The following is an 18,655-nucleotide window of genomic DNA, read 5'->3' on the forward strand; positions in this document are numbered from 1 at the left end:
CAGAGGGTGGTGAAGCAGGAGAAAGAGATGGCGCTGACTTACTTGGTCATTGATAGTGATGAGTCCAGAATGAATCCCTAGTTGTATGCGTGGTCGGTTGGTGTCGGTGCGGTTCCCAGTGTGGCAGGCCACCAGGAGCGGTCCCATGCGGAGGGGGCAGAGCCGAGGATGAGGACCTCAGTTTTGTCAGAAACCCCTTCTTCCTTTCCAATCGTTTGTAAATCTCTACCTACTAGTAACTGTTACAGGGCAGACATCACAAAGTTCACACATGTCCAGTTTTGTAAGCACAGTATTATGTGTTGAACACTTTGGTTGAGTAAGTCATGTTTCCTTCTGTTTCTTTGTCCACATTTGGTATGTATAGTTCGAACGTTGAGGTGGCTTTCTCACAAATAACAAAGTGATTCACTGTAGGGTACTTTTCTACCACAACATTTAATGTTGGGTGCGAAACCGAAAGAATTCGAATTCCATCAACCTAATGTATAGGCCCCTATTGAAACACAGCTTAATATTTGAATGCGGAGGAACATCCTGGGACCTAATCCCACACAGACTCAAGAATGTGTAGGCCATGGAAGACTTCAGAACGGCATAGAGACGTGCACATGCACTTCTGTACTGTGGGTATTTTTAGGGTCGAGCCTGCGAGTGCAAGCGCTTGCTGTTGTGTTCAATAAAGGGCTTGGAGCCCGCCTGTCTCTCACCATTTGATGGTTGAAGTGGCACTCTTCTTTACAGCCTCGTAATTCATGAAGGCGCGTCCTTGCATCATTTCCGTTCCTCTGTGTGGAGCAGTGATCAAGCAAAAATTGCTGCAACTTAATTATTGCCTGTCCGCTGCTCCCGACCTGATTGAGGTGCTATTTGTTGTTTTTAATTTTGAATGCCCCGTAAACAGAAGGCTTGTTTGTGACTGGCAAAAACGTGACCAGCAGGCACAAAATTGCAAAGTTTTATTTTTTAAAGCTTTATTTTATTTTGCCTAGTCATCTTTTCTCAGTTTCTTCTCACGTTTTCTTTTGTTTTTTCTTTTGGGTGCTGTTGTCAAAAGAGGACAATTAACTTGTTCGAAATATGCGATCCCTATTGCATTGCAAATGCTTGTTTGTGGATGTATGTCGGGCAGCTACATGGGGCTTCCCTAACACATTCATTAACTATCAACTGCAGGTTGTGGGTTCTGGTACGGCTTTATGTTCCACTGACTTTTGGTAGCTGACCGGGTTACTTACTGGTAATCGTCTTCATTCGTCCCCAGGTTTTCCTCATCCCAACTAGTCCTACCCACAGCCATAGTTTACCTATCCAATTTGCTCCCATCCATCCTCTAGTCTTCTTCACCCTAGAAAAGTGAAGCCAAACTGACACTTCCTGTTTTGTTTTCTATTTACAAGTTAGGTATATCTGTCCTTGCCTTACATAGCTATGTGTAACTTCTTTTGTGCTTATTTCTTTTATTTTAATCTATTAAATCAATTTTAAGGTAAGAGTCTTTCTTTAGCAGTCCATATTTTCAGAACAGGTATTCTTTAAAATATGAGGCATATCTGTTCAGCAGCTTTCTGGTTTCTGTGTTAGTTAGTTGCTATGGGGATGTTGGTTTTCTAGAGTTGGGAAAACTGGCAGTTGAAGAGAGCGTTGGAAGAAAACTGCAGCTCACTGCAGCTCATTGTAGATGTTACTGCCTACTCTAAATAAAGAATTTTACTTACCTTGGCTTCTTGGAAAAATCATTACAAATTGGTGATGAGGGACTTACCGACTTCGTGTTTCTGTTCCTGGGCTTCTTACGTATTCTTGGCCAATCTTGCTGCTTCGCTCTGTTGAATATTTGGCAGAAGTGTTCCTTACTGGCAGCTGAAGACTGTTTGGACCTGGAGGTAGAGTAAGCAGTGGCACTATCGGTTCTGTGAAATTTTGGGGCAATTCCAAGCATTTCCAAAGACGTTTTGATGAGTGGAATTTGCTGTGTGCCTCATGTGTTGCGCTTGTGAGTAGACAAGCATGAATCTTCCTGCGCCCTTCTCTGAACTCCATGCAGGGATCACACCACTAGACCCGATGTCACACACGCCGCTGCCATTTTAGAGTGGCTCATTCCTACAACAGTAGGCTTCAACAATAAGCACACAACGTAGTATAATGTCCAAAGCTTTGTGACCATTTTTTATTGGGCCACACAAGGAAAATAGCACACTGTGTTAATCTAGTGACTTTTAAAGCTTTTTGTATACACATCCTATGGTGATACGCATCCTACATCCTACAGGAGTCTGCACACCATCCTCCTGCACATCTTACCGTGATACACACACCCTCTTTAGCAAGCTGATTACTAACTGTTTCTTTATCTCCAAACTTTATGGTGATACACACACCAACCTAAATAACATTATTGGTTGTTACATTGTATATTCCTGTATACAAATTCATATTTGAGCATTAATTGTGTATTATCCCCAAACTCTATGGTGAGTATACCAATCTAATAACACTATTGGCTATTTCCTTTTACGTCCATGTGCGTAAACTCATAACATACCTTGTGTACCCAAACTTTCACTTGTACGCTTCCATTACCTTTCCTTACGTTGCCTGGTGAGCCACAAATTAAATAGCTGGAGTGGAAGAAGTACTTCCTGAATTACATTTCAACTATAGAGGAGTAAGCCGCAGAAGAGTTCACTCCTTTAAGGAAAAAGAAAATCTTGTTACACAACTTAGGTCCTGAAGGCTTGCTTGTTTATGGCCAGATGGAAAAAAGTAAGGACTGAGGAAGATAGAGATGTTTTAAAACATGCCTTGGAAGACTTTGGCAGCTATTATCAATCAGCTGTATTTGCAGCCTTAGACATATAGAATTTATTTAAACAGAAACAGGGAGACCATTGAGTATTATGTGTCAACGCACAAGAAATTGCCTATTTGTAGCAAATTTGGCTCCTTGCATGACGAGCTTATTTGTGTTAAGATCATCATGCACACCAATAACAGTAACTTACAGGAAAGGTTGCAGGTAAGCGGAGAATCCTCTATCAAGGGCATTATTGCTATTGTGAAAAAAACAGAATTGTCTAAGAGGTATACCAAGGCAGCTGTTAATATTCCTTCTCTCACAGGATCTGTAACCATTGTAAGGTATCTAAGAATTCTTACAAGAGTGGGAAAAAGTGTGGTAATTTTACCTCGAAAATTGCAAGTTTGAGGACCCTGAATGTGAATTTTGGGAGTGATAAACATCCTAGCTGTTATAGGTGTAGTACCAAGGAACATTTAGCTAGAAACAAAAACTGTTCAGCTTTCAGGTCTAAATGCTCTTACTGTGGGGTATTTGGCAATTTATGTAGAAAGAAAGGTACACACCATACTGTGAAGTCTTTACCTGAAAATCTGATTCTGGACATTCTAATGAGAATGGAGCGGAGTCAAATGGGGCCGAGGGTGCTTTGAGTTTTGATTGGCACATATTAACTTTAGATTTGAATTATAAGACTAAACCAGCATGTTTAAAAATAGGTGATATTGATTGTAGCAGAATCAGGGTCGCCCTATACCATTGTAGATAAAAATATGTGGGAAGACAAATTAACAAGTGTCTGGGAGACCAAATAGAATGCAATGGACAATCATCCTATAACATTTACAGGTGGAAGGATACCTATGTTAGGATATAGGACCTTGAGTTTTGTATTCAGGCATAGGAAGACTATAGGCAAATTGGATGTGGCTAAAGGAGAACCTTCTTTTCTGGGTTGAATAGACTAAAGGGCTTTTAGTATCACCCTAGACCCCAATAGCAAGGAACTGCTGTTATTATTGGGTGACCCAGTAGGGTGCATGGAAGAGAAGATGCATGACAACATTTGTGATGAAGTTTCAGGAAAAGTTCAGAAATAAAAAAGATTTCCATACAAAATAGTGTTCAAAAGAGAGGCTGAAACAGTATGTCACAAAGTAAGGACTATAATTTTGAGTCTCAGGGAAGAAGTAGCTAATGAATTGGACAAATCTGAGCAGAGTGGCATCATAGAGTTGGGAGAGTGTGCAGAATGGTTGACATCTCTGGTAGTTGCAATGAAGGCAAATGAGCAGATGAGGTTGTATAGTGATCTAAGGAACCTCAATAAGAACATTGTGGTATATTCCTCTGCCAAATATTAATGAGATATTGACTAAGGCTAAAAGTGTGACGTTGTTCTCAACAAGTGACCTGACATATGTTTACCATGAAGTACCTCTCTATCATACAAGCAGAGAACTTACTGCTTTTACCACACTATTGTGTGTTATACATGTTGGAAGTCATTTGGCTTAGCATCAGCAACAGCTGTCTTCTAACAGTTGATGCATAAATTATTTAAGGATCTTAAAGGAGTAGTTTTTTCCAAGATGATATTCTGGCAATGGGATGATACATACTGCAGCATGATCACAGGTTGGAAATAGTGGTAAGAAATGTCAGTATACAATGGATTGACTGCAGAATTGGGAAAATGTAAGTTTGTAATGGAATCAGTGACTTATTTGGGGCATGAAATTAGTAGAAGGAGATCATTGAGTCCATTAAGAATGCTTCTGCTCCCACTTGAAGTAAGATGAAGTAAGATCCTTCCTGGGTCTATCAGAATTTTACTTTAAGTTTATAATAAATTTGTCAGGGAAAACATATGAATCGAGACAACTGTTCAAAGATTGTCAAGTGTTCACATGGAATGAGAATGTCCGGAGAGAATTTGAAAGTATAAAGGAAGATATTTACATTGCAGCTCCCTTGCAATGGTTTAAGTCCACTGGTCACAGTATCCTGATGTTTAAATATAGGTGCACCGTTCCACTAGAAAGAAAGAGATAAGCCCACCAAAAGAGATTGGAAATAGCGACTAAGTACTGAGTGAATTCAGGAGAATTCAGGAGGGCCCTCAGGCACCCACTTGGGTGACAGGTATCATCATCGGGCTTACTCCTCACCAGACTGGTGCTGCAATGTCTGGCGGGCTACCCAGTATTCTGGGTGGCACTCAACCAATGTAAAATTACTAACAGCAAGGGTCTGGGTAAGAAACTGAATAAAGAGCGGAGAGTGTAGAAAAAGAGACAAGATTAATAAAATTGGCTCTGAACCTGAGCCATTATTTTAATATGATAGGAATTGGGTTCAGGCCAAGATTAAAAACAGCAATATGAGAGTGTCGTTGGAAGTAATGTACCATTACACTCTATAGTTAGGGAAGGTAGTTTACCTAATCCGACATGGTCAACATGTTTCGCGTCTATGGTTGGTCACAAGGTGATCCTATGACGCTTCTTCAGGACCCACGAAAAAAAGCCTTTGATTGTTATACTACTTCTCCTATGTGTCAAAAAATTAACTAAGTGCACATCTAGTCACTTACAGGGTAGAAGACAGAATATGTCTAAGTCAGTTGGTCAGTACAGTCGCCCTGCATATAATCAAAAAAGACACAAAACAATTAGTGCCGGTGGATAACACAGAAAAAACACACAATCTCAAGCAATGATAGTGACAACCACCCTTAATCAGTGAATAATGAATAATTATCTGAAAAAGTTTTCAAAAAAGATAAGTTTTAGCAATGCTTACCATCCCATATTAGAGATTGGGCTCCCTGGGTCTGCGCTAGCATCAACCAAGGAGAATGAACTAGATAAAAGTGATAGTGATATGTGGTAGTTTAGCACCGCATAGTCGTATATGAAAACATGGTGTTGAACATGATTGCATATTAATAATGGGAATAGATCACTGATTTCAATATTCAATGCGTTTGTGCACAATTGTCTAAATATGTATATCCATTAATAGTGTTCGGAAAAAAGCTCTCGTATAGAGAAACATATGTATTATGCTAACTGGCAATGTCTCCGACCTTTTTCGTGGGTCCTGAAGAAGCGTCATAGGATCACCTTGTGACCAACCATAGACGCGAAACATGTTGACCATGTCGGATTAGGTAAACTACCTTCCCTAACTATAGAGTGTAATGGTACATTACTTCCAACGACACTCTCATATTGCTGTTTTTAATCTTGGCCTGAACCCAATTCCTATCATATTAAAATAATGGCTCAGGTTCAGAGCCAATTTTATTAATCTTGTCTCTTTTTCTACACTCTCCGCTCTTTATTCAGTTTCTTACCCAGACCCTTGCTGTTAGTAATTTTACATTGGTTGAGTGCCACCCAGAATACTGGGTAGCCCGCCAGACATTGCAGCACCAGTCTGGTGAGGAGTAAGCCCGATGATGATACCTGTCACCCAAGTGGGTGCTTGAGGGCCCTCCTGAATTCTCCTGAATTCACTCAGTACTTAGTCGCTATTTCCAATCTCTTTTGGTGGGCTTATCTCTTTCTTTCTAGTGGAACAGTGCACCTATATTTAAACTACAGGTTCATGGTGGGAGATTGTGCACTGGACCAGAAAAAATCTCCCTGTCCCCATATTTGTTTATAGAATTCAGCACAGCAGCTTCGCTGTGGGACATATACATGGGTCTTAATTCGTAGACCCTTTTTCATTTTTTCATTTTCTGTTCTCTAGACTATCGACCATGGATAATTTCCAAGGCTTGAGTTTCGATGACGAGGCGGTATCTGCGATCTTACAGGCTCCATCAATACTTGATAATGATGGGGCTAATCCTACAGGCAGTCTAAAGGAAGACTGGGACAAACTCTCCTCTCTCAAACGTGACTTAATAAAAACAGTCATGCACGGCACAATAATGACAGAATATTTGAGAGCAAATATTGCTCCTAGTGGTCTCTTTGTTGCTAACATACCCAGGATCTTTCTACACGATCTGGCATTCAGAAAAGACTGGGCACAGATCGCGTGGAAATGCACCAGAGATTGGCTAGTATTAATTATCAATGCTTCAAAACGACTGGCTGAATCAATCATGATTCAGATTACCTGCCTTGAAAGCACCATAAAAACAACCATAACTCTGTCTTCTTTCAAAAGCCGTCTTCTCGAGATTAACACAGAATTGAATGAGACGAGGGAGTTTCTAACTCAGCAAAAAATAACAAAATTACAGAAAGACATCAGGAGATTCGATCGCGAGAAAGTCTATCCTTATATTAAGGAGCACTATGATATAGATACCCAGTCTCGTTCATCTGATGATTCGACAACTTCTTTTTAAAAAAATCGCAATTTCAGCACCAGTTCTTCATCCGACGGATGGAGCACTGACGACGGGATGCAACCACCCATATACAACCACCCACCCATGTATAACCAACCACCATATCCTCCCAACCAACCTCTTTTCTGGCAACCACCTTACCCTTTCTTCCAACCTCGCCCCATGCCACCCTATGTACCTTTTTTAGGCCGCGGCCAGGGCAGAGGAAGAGGAAGAAGGAGAGGCAGAGGCAGACGGGTCCATTGGAACAAAGAAGAACCTCAAATGGTTACCCGAAGCCAGGGCAAAACTCCTCCTCCACCGAGAGCTTAGTGGTTAATCTTTCCAATAAAAATCTCTCTATTGATGAACTTTCAGCCCTGAATAAAGGGTTGGGCTTCGTTCCGACTCCATCTGAAGACCCTTTCCGCCTCAATTGCGAACTTGCACAATTTTTCAGGAAGATACGCCTACATTTTTTCTTCCTAGAGAGACCGGGTTTGCCTGGGAACAATGATACAGGCCTTAGAAAACCATCTACTTTCATTCCCCCTACACACTCACTCCCTGTCGAGGTGTTAACTTTCGAAAAAGCTGTCATGGCAGATCTGAACACTATCTGTCCTAATAGACTGTTTATGAACTTACCAGCCATTAAAAAGAAGGCCCTGAAAGATCTAGCCTCTGATCAGTCTATCCTTATAAAACCCGCCGATAAGGGGGGTGCAATAGTAATTATGAACACTGATGAGTATAGACAGGAGTACTTACGTCTTTTAAGCGACAGTAGTCACTATGCCCATTTGATCCATGACCCTACTCCCGATCTACAGAAAACAATCAGATGTATGATAGAAGAGGCTAAGAACAATACATGGATCTCTCCTAAGGAAGCCGAGTTCCTAGATACTACACACCCTAGGACTCCATACTTTTACTGTCTTCCGAAAATACACAAGGGAATTTTTCCTCCTCCTGGTCGACCCATTGTATCAGGCATTGGGTCTGTACTTGAACCCCTCTCTGTATTTTGTGACTTTTTCCTTCAACCACTGGTACAAGAATCCAGCACCTTTTTGAAAGATACGACTCATGTTCTTAATCTGATTGAGAACATTAATTTATCTAATGAAGCAAAAGCCCTTATTACACTTGACGTGGAAGCCCTATATACAAACATCCCACAGGACTCGACCTTACAAGTAGTGGAAACTGCCCTACTTGCTAGTACATGGACATCTCCTACCCCAGTCCACTTCATTATGCAGTGTGCTACCCTAGCAATGAAAAATAATTTCTTCCAATTCGAAGATTCTCTTTTTCATCAAATTCAAGGGACCTCAATGGGGAGCACTTTTGCCCCTAGTCTGGCATGTTTGTATATGTATAACTTTGAGAAACTTTTTATACTACAAACTACCAACCCATTTTACAATAAGATTTCCTTATGGAAGAGGTACATTGATGATATCCTTATCATCTGGAATGGCCCGTGTGATGAAATTGACGAATTCACCTCTTGGATTAATTCTCTGGACCCATTCCTGAGATTCACTGCTCACTCATCCCTTACACAAATATCATTTCTGGATTTGGTGATCAAAATTGATAATGGCACACTCACCACCACTACCTTCCATAAAAGTACTGATCGCAACAGTTTACTCATGTACGATAGTCATCACCCAAAAGCATTGCGGGACAATCTTCCATTTGGGCAATTTTTGAGGTTACGACGCAATTGCAGCACTACCCAAACCTTTGACACTCAATCTCGAGATTTGAAACACAAACTACAGGACCGACACTATCCAAATAAGATCATTAACTCTGCTTATAAAAGAGCACGTAACAACCATAGGGAAGCTCTGCTAACTTCAACACCTAAGGACCCGGAAACATGTTTGACGTGTGTCTCTACGTTCACTCCACTGTCTAATACCATTAAAAAGTTGATTAATAAACGGTGGAATATACTACAGAGCGGTGGAACAGAAATTCCTAAACCTCTTTTTGCCTTCAAAAGGTCAACTAATATACGAGACCTACTTGTCCATACTCGACCTCGCATGTCCAATGAGACACAACAACAAACCACACTGTGGAATTTACCCCCAGTGATGGGTCACCATCCGTGTGGCTCATGTAATGTCTGTCCTCTCACTAAACGTCTAAACAGCATTGACCTTGACCACTTTGGGACTTGGCATCTTAAGAAACATACAAACTGCAACACACGACAGTGTATCTACCTAGTTTCCTGTCCTTGTAATTTAAAATATATTGGAATGACGACTCGCCCTGTCAAACTACGTATTAATGAACACCGGAGCAATATCAGATGTTCCCGCATCACCACTAAGCTCAGTGCACATTTCATTGATGCAAAACACAGCCCTGATGATATGTGGTGGATAGTGTTACAAGTACCAAGAACTGTCAGTAACAACCCTAATGTACTATTTAAGACCGAACAAAGATGGGTTTTCCGACTGAAAACCCACAAAGAAGGATTGAACGATGACATACCCTGGAATTTATTAACACCTTAATTTTAGAAAGCATAAGGGCTACTATATTCCAGCTACACTAGACTTTACCTTGTCAGACTGACCCTTACTTGTTACCTGCCGTTCTCTTCTTTCTTTTTCTCTTCCTTTTTTCCTCATACTTAAATGTAATAAATAAATAACATTCAACCTAGAGCTTCCAATAAAATTTGGCAACAATCCTTTTGATACCGTTTTTAATGTGTATAATTGTTTTTTTTTTAAAACAAAGAAAGGGCTACTTTTGGGTATTGTCTCCGTATCTATACAGACCTCCTTATTATTGTCTCAACAATATAAGATGGCCCCCATAGTCAACTTCCCCTTCCTAACGGTGTTTGGATCCGTCCTTTATGGATCCCCTAGGATGGCCGCCGCAATGCTAGTCCCTCGACTATTTTTATTACCCGGAACAACCAGCTGGTTGGTTCCGGTACGGCCGCGCTTCTTAGTGTCAGCATAAAAAACCTCGTACCGCAACTGCACGCCGTCTACGGGCGCGCGGCAAAGGGCAGGTTCCTGGTTGAACCGAGGAACATTTGAAGTAAGTGCAGGACTATCGGGGGCATGTTCGCCTTTTTTTGAATTCTAAGATGACTTAACTCACCCGTCATCTGGCCGACTCCCCACATGGCCTTTTATTCTTAGAGCAACCTGCCACAACTGATACTTATACACGTTTTGGCATATACTTGGTTCCCCGTTTGGAATAGGTGTGTAATCGCTGTGTCTGGACTCCACGGGGTAACATAAACTCTTATAGGATAATTTAATTCCAACAAGATTACGCAGCTAAATGACAACACCACCCTGGAAGGTCGGAGACATTGCCAGTTAGCATAATACATATGTTTCTCTATACGAGAGCTTTTTTCCGAACACTATTAATGGATATACATATGTAGACAATTGTGCACAAACGCATTGAATATTGAAATCCGTGATCTATTCCCATTATTAATATGCAATCATGTTCAACACCATGTTTTCATATACGACTATGCGGTGCTAAACTACCACATATCACTATCACTTTTATCTAGTTCATTCTCCTTGGTTGATGCTAGCGCAGACCCAGGGAGCCCAATCTCTAATATGGGATGGTAAGCATTGCTAAAACTTATCTTTTTTGAAAACTTTTTCAGATAATTATTCATTATTCACTGATTAAGGGTGGTTGTCACTATCATTGCTTGAGATTGTGTGTTTTTTCTGTGTTATTCACCGGCACTAATTGTTTTGTGTCTTTTTTGATTATATGCAGGGCGACTGTACTGACCAACTGACTTAGACATATTCTGTCTTCTACCCTGTAAGTGACTAGATGTGCACTTAGTTAATTTTTTGACACATAGGAGAAGTAGTATAACAATCAAAGGCTTTTTTTCGTGGGTCCTGAAGAAGCGTCATAGGATCACCTTGTGACCAACCATAGACGCGAAACATGTTGACCATGTCGGATTAGGTAAACTACCTTCCCTAACTATAGAGTGTAATGGTACATTATTCCAACGACACTCTCATATTGCTGTTTTTAATCTTGGCCTGAACCCAATTCCTATCATATTAAAATAATGGCTCAGGTTCAGAGCCAATTTTATTAATCTTGTCTCTTTTTCTAAACTCTCCGCTCTTTATTCAGTTTCTTACCCAGACCCTTGCTGTTAGTAATTTTACATTGGTTGAGTGCCACCCAGAATACTGGGTAGCCCGCCAGACATTGCAGCACCAGTCTGGTGAGGAGTAAGCCCGATGATGATACCTGTCACCCAAGTGGGTGCTTGAGGGCCCTCCTGAATTCTCCTGAATTCACTCAGTACTTAGTCGCTATTTCCAATCTCTTTTGGTGGGCTTATCTCTTTCTTTCTAGTGGAACAGTGCACCTATATTTAAACTACAGGTTCATGGTGGGAGATTGTGCACTGGACCAGAAAAAATCTCCCTGTCCCCATATTTGTTTATAGAACACAGTATCCTGACCACAGATGCCAGAGGTAAGGGACTTGGAGCGGTTTTAACATTTTGGAGAATGAAAAACACTGTGTTGTTTGCTTCCCTTTCTCTATCACTCACTGAAGAAAATTATTCAGTGATCAGAGGGAAATGTTAGCATGTGTTTGAGCAATGGAGAAATACAGACAGTATCTGTGGTGTTCCAGATTTATGTTGTGGATGAACCATAAGCTAATGGTCAGAGTTCCTTTCGTAAATCTTTTAATAGAAGACTTCAAAAACAATCAAAAAGACCACAGACTGCCCCACTTCACCAACGTGTAGGCCCTTTTCACATACATCACAGAGCAATGGCACAATGAAAATCCATTCTGCAGTTGGAGAAAACCCACCACCTCCACCCCACCATGGACATCTCAGTCGAAGGTATCACCCAAGTCAAGTCTCAGGCCATTGGGAAGTCCATGGTTGCCCTATCCTGTCCCATTTTTGTGGGCAAATTTGTTTCTCATTCAACAGTTCATCGTTTTGACCACTAATGGTGCTGTTATGGCGACTCCTCATATAGCCAGAATGTATTTAAGATTCTTGGATTACACTTATGATGCAAAGTATTTGAAAGGGCGCAGAAACAGGGTGGCTGATTACTTGAGCAGATTCCCATTTTCCATAAGGGAACATGAACCAAGTGACTTGGATGAATACTGTGTTGCAGTGGTACTATTGTTAAAGAAGTTTGGGTGTCTGGTGATGGAAATGATGATGTACTGAAGGATGTGAAGATATATATAGTACAACGCTAGCCAGACAAAATAAGAGCTTTAGGATGAACATAGAACATTCTGGGAGCTTAAGAATGAGTTCTCTGTGTGTGATCAGGATTTCCTCTTAAGGGGAGAGAGGGTGATTCCTCCACATAGTCTGAGACAAACGGTTTTGAGCATCACACATGAAGGGATTTCAGCATTGTCAAATATAAAAAAAGAGTGAAGGCTTCATATTGGCTGCCTGGTATTGATTCTGATATCGAAAAATGTGTGCAGTCCTGTGAGCCATGTGTTAATTATGATAAGCCAGAATCAGTTTTTAGGCCTCTGCTAGACATCAGGGAACTACCGGATATACCTGTGAGGCACTGGCCATGGATATTCTGGGTACCGTGTTGAACTCTAATGGTTCCCCAGGCACCTAATAGTGCTCTTTGACATGTATTCTAAATGGCCCAAGACTGTTTTAATGCTAAGGTTGATAAGACTGTGGTTATTTCATTTCTGGAAAGGTTCTTCTTAAAGGAAGGTGTTCCCTGGCCCTTGTTAGTTGACATTAGTCCTCAACTTACAGGGGAAATTTTGAAGGCTTTATTTGTGAGGACTAGTGTTGAACTCAAGCACACTGTTGTGTATCACCCAAGTAGTAATAGTACAGTTGAGAACTTTAACAGGGTGATTATGGGTAGTATGCAAGCTGCTAAAAATTCTGAAATAAATTGGGAGAAGGAACTCTGAAAACTGTTGTGGGCTTACAGGTTTACTCCTATTGTGACAAAGTATGGTCCCTTCAGTGTGCTCAAGGGGAGAGGGCCATTTACTAAAGATAACAATGCATGGATGTCTGTAGCGCATCAGGTGGCAAAAATAATTTAATGGAAGTGCAAAAGATTTACAAGGAGTATCGTGACAATGTGCATGGTGTTAAAGAAGTCAACTTACTTTCAGGTGATTGGGTCTGTGTCAAAATTGGTCATAAGAATAGGAAGGGGAGTAGCTCAGTTCAGTTCAGAAACCTTTATTTCAGCTCGCTATCCATAAAAGCACATAAAAATGCTTGATAGAATATAAATACGAAACAATAGATAAATATTATAAACATAATGCTAAAAGTTAGGAATAAAGCAACTTCTACGAAACAGACTGTTAGAAATGGGGTCCTTGGTTGGCAGTCAGGTTACCCCCCATCCAAGCAAGGACCCTCACTCTAGTCAGGGTAAAGGACAATCACCCTCAGTTAACCCCCGCTCACCCCCTTGGTAGCTTGGCACGAGCAGGAAGGCTCATCTTCAGAGACCAGGTGTAAGGTATTTGTGCCAGCACACACAGTAATGAAGTAAAAACACCACAAAATGACTCAACACAGGTTTAAACAATAGCCAATATTTATCTAAACAAAACAAGACCAAAACAACACAAATCTGACATACACAAGTCAAGTTATGAATTTGTAAAGATATAACTAAAAAAGCATTCAATCCGCGCACTTCAGCGGAGTCTATATACAGCGATCACAATGTGGTGCAGCGACTTCCACTGAGTCGTGGACTTTGGCGGGCTGCAGCGATGTCGTCGCACTCCAGCGAGGACCACGGAGTCGGTTGCAAGGGTCGTCATGGGATTCGGCAGCACCATCGGTCCGGAGTCGTCCAGTCGGTTTTCTTGGATTTTCACCAGCTTCTCCTTTCAAGGGCCCAGGGACTTCCAAGTCCAATATCTCAGGGCAGGAGTCTCAGCAGAGAGTCCAGGTGCTGGTAGGGGAAGTCTTTGATGGCCCTGAGACTTCAGAACAGGGAGCAAGCTCAGTCCAAGCCCTTGGAGTTTTATCTCAAGCAGGAATATACCACAAAGTCCAGTCTTTGTCCCCTTTCACAGGTCAGAAGCAGCAACTGCAGGATAGCTCCACAAAGCACAGTCACAGACAGGGCAGCACTTCTCCTCAGCATTTCAGCTTTTCTCCTTGGCAACGGTTCCTCTTGATTCCAGAAGTGATCTGATTGTAAGGGGTTTTGGGGGCTCTTTTATACCCCTTTCTGCCTTTGAAGTAGGCCTACTTCAAAGGAAAGTCTATCTTGTTTGTAAGGTCCTGCCTTGCCCAGGCCAGGCCCCAGACACACACCAAGGGTTGGAGACTGCATTGTGTGAGGGCAGGCATAGCACTTTCAGGTGTAAGTGACCACTCCTCCCCTCCCTCCTAGCACAGATGGCTCATCGGGATATGCAGGCTAAACCCCAGCTCCCTTTGTGTCACAGTCTAGAGAGAGGTGCAAACATCCCAACTGTGAAATTGACCCAGACAGGGAATCCACAAACAGGCAGAGTCACAGAATGGTTTAAGCAAGAAAATGCCAAAGTTCTAAAAGTGGCATTTTCAAACACACAGTCTAAAAACCAACTTCACTAAAAGATGTATTTTTAAACTGAGCGCAGAGACCCTATACTCCATTTTTCTATCTGCTCCCTAAGGGAATCCCTTAATAATATTTAAAGGCAGCCCCCATGTTAACCTTTGAGGGAGATAGGCCTTGCAACAGTGAAAACCGAATTTGGCAGTATTTCACTGTTAGGACATGTAAAACACATAGGACATGTAAAACACATAAGTACATGTCCCACCTTTAACATTCACCGCACCCTGCCCATGGGGCTACCTAGGGCCTAACTTAGGGGTGCCTTACATATCTAAATAGAGAAGGTTTAGGCCTGGCAAGTGGGTACACTTGCCAAGTCAAATTGGCAGTTTAAAATGGCACACACAGACACTGCAGTGGCAGGTCTGAGCCATGTTCACAAGGATGCGTATGTGGGTGGCACAACCAGTGCTGCAGGCCCACTAGTTGCATTTGATTTACACGCCCTGGGCACCTCTAGTGCACCGTACTAGGGACTTACTAGTAAATCAAATATGCCAGTCATGGAAAGCCAATTACACATACATTTTATATAGAAGCACTTACATTTTAGCACTACTTAGCAGTGGTAAACTGACCAGAGTATCAAAAACAGCAAAAATAGAGTCCAGCACACATCAACAACCTGGGACACAGAGGCAAAAAGTTAGGGGAGACCATGCCAAGGATGCCAACTCTAACACAGTCCTATATACATTATATCATTAAAAATATAATTGCAGTAGTTCAGTATGCTTGGTTATATGGAGAGCAAAAAAAAACTGTCAAATTCTAGACCGTCACCAATTGGGCTATAGTTAATTATACAAAATGCAATCAACATATCACACACATTAGGACAGCAGCACTGATTGGTCCTCAGTAGAAACACACATCTTTGCCCTAGTTCTTCACGTGGCCCACAGATAACAGATAATTGCAAAAATCACTGGCTTGCTGGTATCATTTTTAAGCATCCTTAATGCACCTCTAAAATCTCTGATCTCCAGATTCATAGTGGAAATATCCAACAGCGCCTACTCTTCTTTTAGGCCGAACAGAAAAACAGGATATGTGCTAGGGTCTCCTTAGGGGTGGCACAAGCCGGGCACCCCGCCTTCCACTCTTTGAGATTTTGGTCGAACTTAGCAGTGGATGAGTGGAGAGGTAAAGACCCATAGCAGAATAGCAAAAATAATCGTATAGCTGGGGGTCTCTATCTCAGCAGGAAATCTTCTCTTTTATACACATCTTTGATTGTAAAGAAAGCACCAGTCAAAGTACCTCGACTTGCCTGGGAATGCATTAGAGAATCCCTAACCTGCCAATAGGCTTATTTGATATTGGACTTGGAAGTCAGCCTTGCTTCTCCCAGCATGTTCCATAGACTGGCCAGTTCAATCGCTCCCAAGGTAGATTTCACAAACTTAATCAAGGGAATATCATGGAAGTCCGCAAGGCTGAGTATTCCTTCTAGGCCTTTACAATAGGACTGGAGCTCTGGGATAGGCCGAATTCTCCTTCAATAAAGAATTGGCTATAGACCTGTCTTGTCTGATAGCAATCGCACCCCTAAATCTAATCTAAGGGAAAGTAGGGGAGTACTGATAGGGACACTGATCAATAAACACATAAATCAATTTTTCAGTAAATCTAGGTCATAGTCATCCAAATGAACCCGCAGCCTTGCTCCATAGGTGGCTGTCCCCAGGGCTTGAAGTAGGTATACCTGCAGGGCCAGCTGTACTGGGTGAAATTGAGAGCTATGCGACATCCTGATTAAGCCTCCTGCAGCTTGCTCAAATTTTAGCCTGCATTGTGTGATGTGTGCCTTCCACCCCAGATGTTCAAATAAACTAATGCCCAGATAAGAGAAGGTGTGCATTCTCTCCAAGGGGGTCCCTGCAAAGGTCGGTACGCCCTAGTGGTATGTCCTGGGTTCAGTATCATATATTTCTTTTTACCCACATTTATTTCAGGACCCATTCAATACAACATTTTTCAAAGCAGTCCAGAAGTTTTTAGAGGCCCATGGGGGACTTAGAGAGGAGGAGAGTGTCGTTGACAAACATGACGGCGGGCATCCGCATGGTCGTCAACTTTGGAGCATCAATATTGGGTTGGTCTAAGAAATTAGTAAGACCATTAATGTAGAGTGAAAATAGAGTGAGAGCAAGTACAAACCCCTACCCTACCCTTCTGGTTACAGGGAATGGCTCTGTCTGCTCACCAGCCTGCCCACACCTAACCTGCACATAATTGTTGCTGTGCAGCCTCACAATATTATCACATAAGTAACTGCCAATGCCTAGATCCTGCAGGACCTGCCAGAGGGTCAGATTGGGTACTAAATCAAAGGCGGAACAAAGGTCCACAAATACGACATACAGACAGGCCCTTCCACCCAAAGTGACCACTTTCCAATATAACATCAGGAGCCAGAATATCTAGTCAGTCGCCTTCCTAAAGCCTGCTTGTGACCGGAACATGATATCATTATCTGTCAACCACTCCTGAAATCTACTGAGTAAAACTCTACTAAATAGCTTTTGTGAGCTATCATGAAGGCTAAAAAGCCTTCAGTTGACTGGCTTTTCACGAGGAACCTTTTTATGTATAGAAATGATTTCGGCCCCAACCCATATTGGGGCAATGAAGCGCAATTCAGTAGGGCATTAAACAGCACTGAGAAGTAAGCACTCCATATTTCAGACTTGCTTTGAAATAAGTCCCCAGGGATTTTATCCAACCCTGGTGCTTTATTAGGAATAATACCCTCAATAGCTAAAGCTATTTCTTGGACTGAGATTTCATAGCCGATAAAGTCGGCCTGGAGACAGAGTTTACAGCTCAAGCCCACCTTATTGTTTCCTTCTGCGTCCCTAGTACACATGGTTACATATGCCACAACCCCCTGCCTCGTTGAATCACTAGAGACAGAGGGCAATTCTTCCACCCTTACATACAGTCTGGAGAAGTGGGCTACCCAGTCTTTCTTTATACTTTATTTCGACTGAAAAGCCATAAAAGTGAACAATTTGACACCATATCATAGTTCAAGAACATATCAGTTTGTAGAAAAGAAGAATAAACGAAATACCACATTATACATTTAAAAACCCTAAGTGAATTTTAAAATCAAATAATTTTAAGACAATACAATACAAACATTATTATTCTTAAAATCTTAAAATCCTATCATATTAAATATAAAAGGTTAATGGCTCAATATCTTATTCCAGTCAAATCAAGTAGCAAGTTATTATAATAAATAACTAAGACCAATATGTTAAAACATACAATTATAACAATTCTCTGGTTCTTATAGCCCATGCACTTTGCAGATATCTTGCAACTGAAAAAACTATTTTATCATTTGTATCAGTTATCATTAAGCGCAATGCTATATTCCATTCCCTTATCCCCAATAATCTGCATAATGGGGCAATCCACTTCTTCCTCGGGCCACATATCTAGGGCAGAAGAACATAAAATGCGTGAGTGACTCTGTGTTTTTTTTTACAAAAATGACAAAATATTAAATTCCGGTCCTCCGCTCTCCATCTCGCAGTGAATGACTTGAGTGGGAGGATCCCTAACCTGAACTTAATATAGAGCGCTTTAGCATAGGGAGGATTAACATTGTCCATATAGGCCTCAAATTTGGGACTACATTTAGGATCTAGAAACTGCAGGGTCCGACTACCTTTATTATTATACCATGTTTGGACCAAAATATTCTCCCAATAGCACCTATTTATGCGCTCTTTTACTTCCTTGGTCAGATTCTGAGGAGCACTCCACACCTCTTCCATATTAAGAAATTTACACATATCTCT

The 18,655-nt window shown here is 41.5% G+C and overlaps 1 protein-coding gene across 2 annotated transcripts in view; it reads left to right on the forward strand.

The window, feature by feature from the left end:
- Positions 1 to 18,655, forward strand: part of LOC138300747 (uncharacterized) — a 903,291-nt gene that overhangs the window by 782,043 nt on the left and 102,593 nt on the right. The gene's annotated exons all lie outside the window — the stretch shown is intronic.

Source organism: Pleurodeles waltl, chromosome 6, assembly GCF_031143425.1.
Source record: "Pleurodeles waltl isolate 20211129_DDA chromosome 6, aPleWal1.hap1.20221129, whole genome shotgun sequence".
Lineage (NCBI taxonomy): Eukaryota > Metazoa > Chordata > Amphibia > Caudata > Salamandridae > Pleurodeles > Pleurodeles waltl.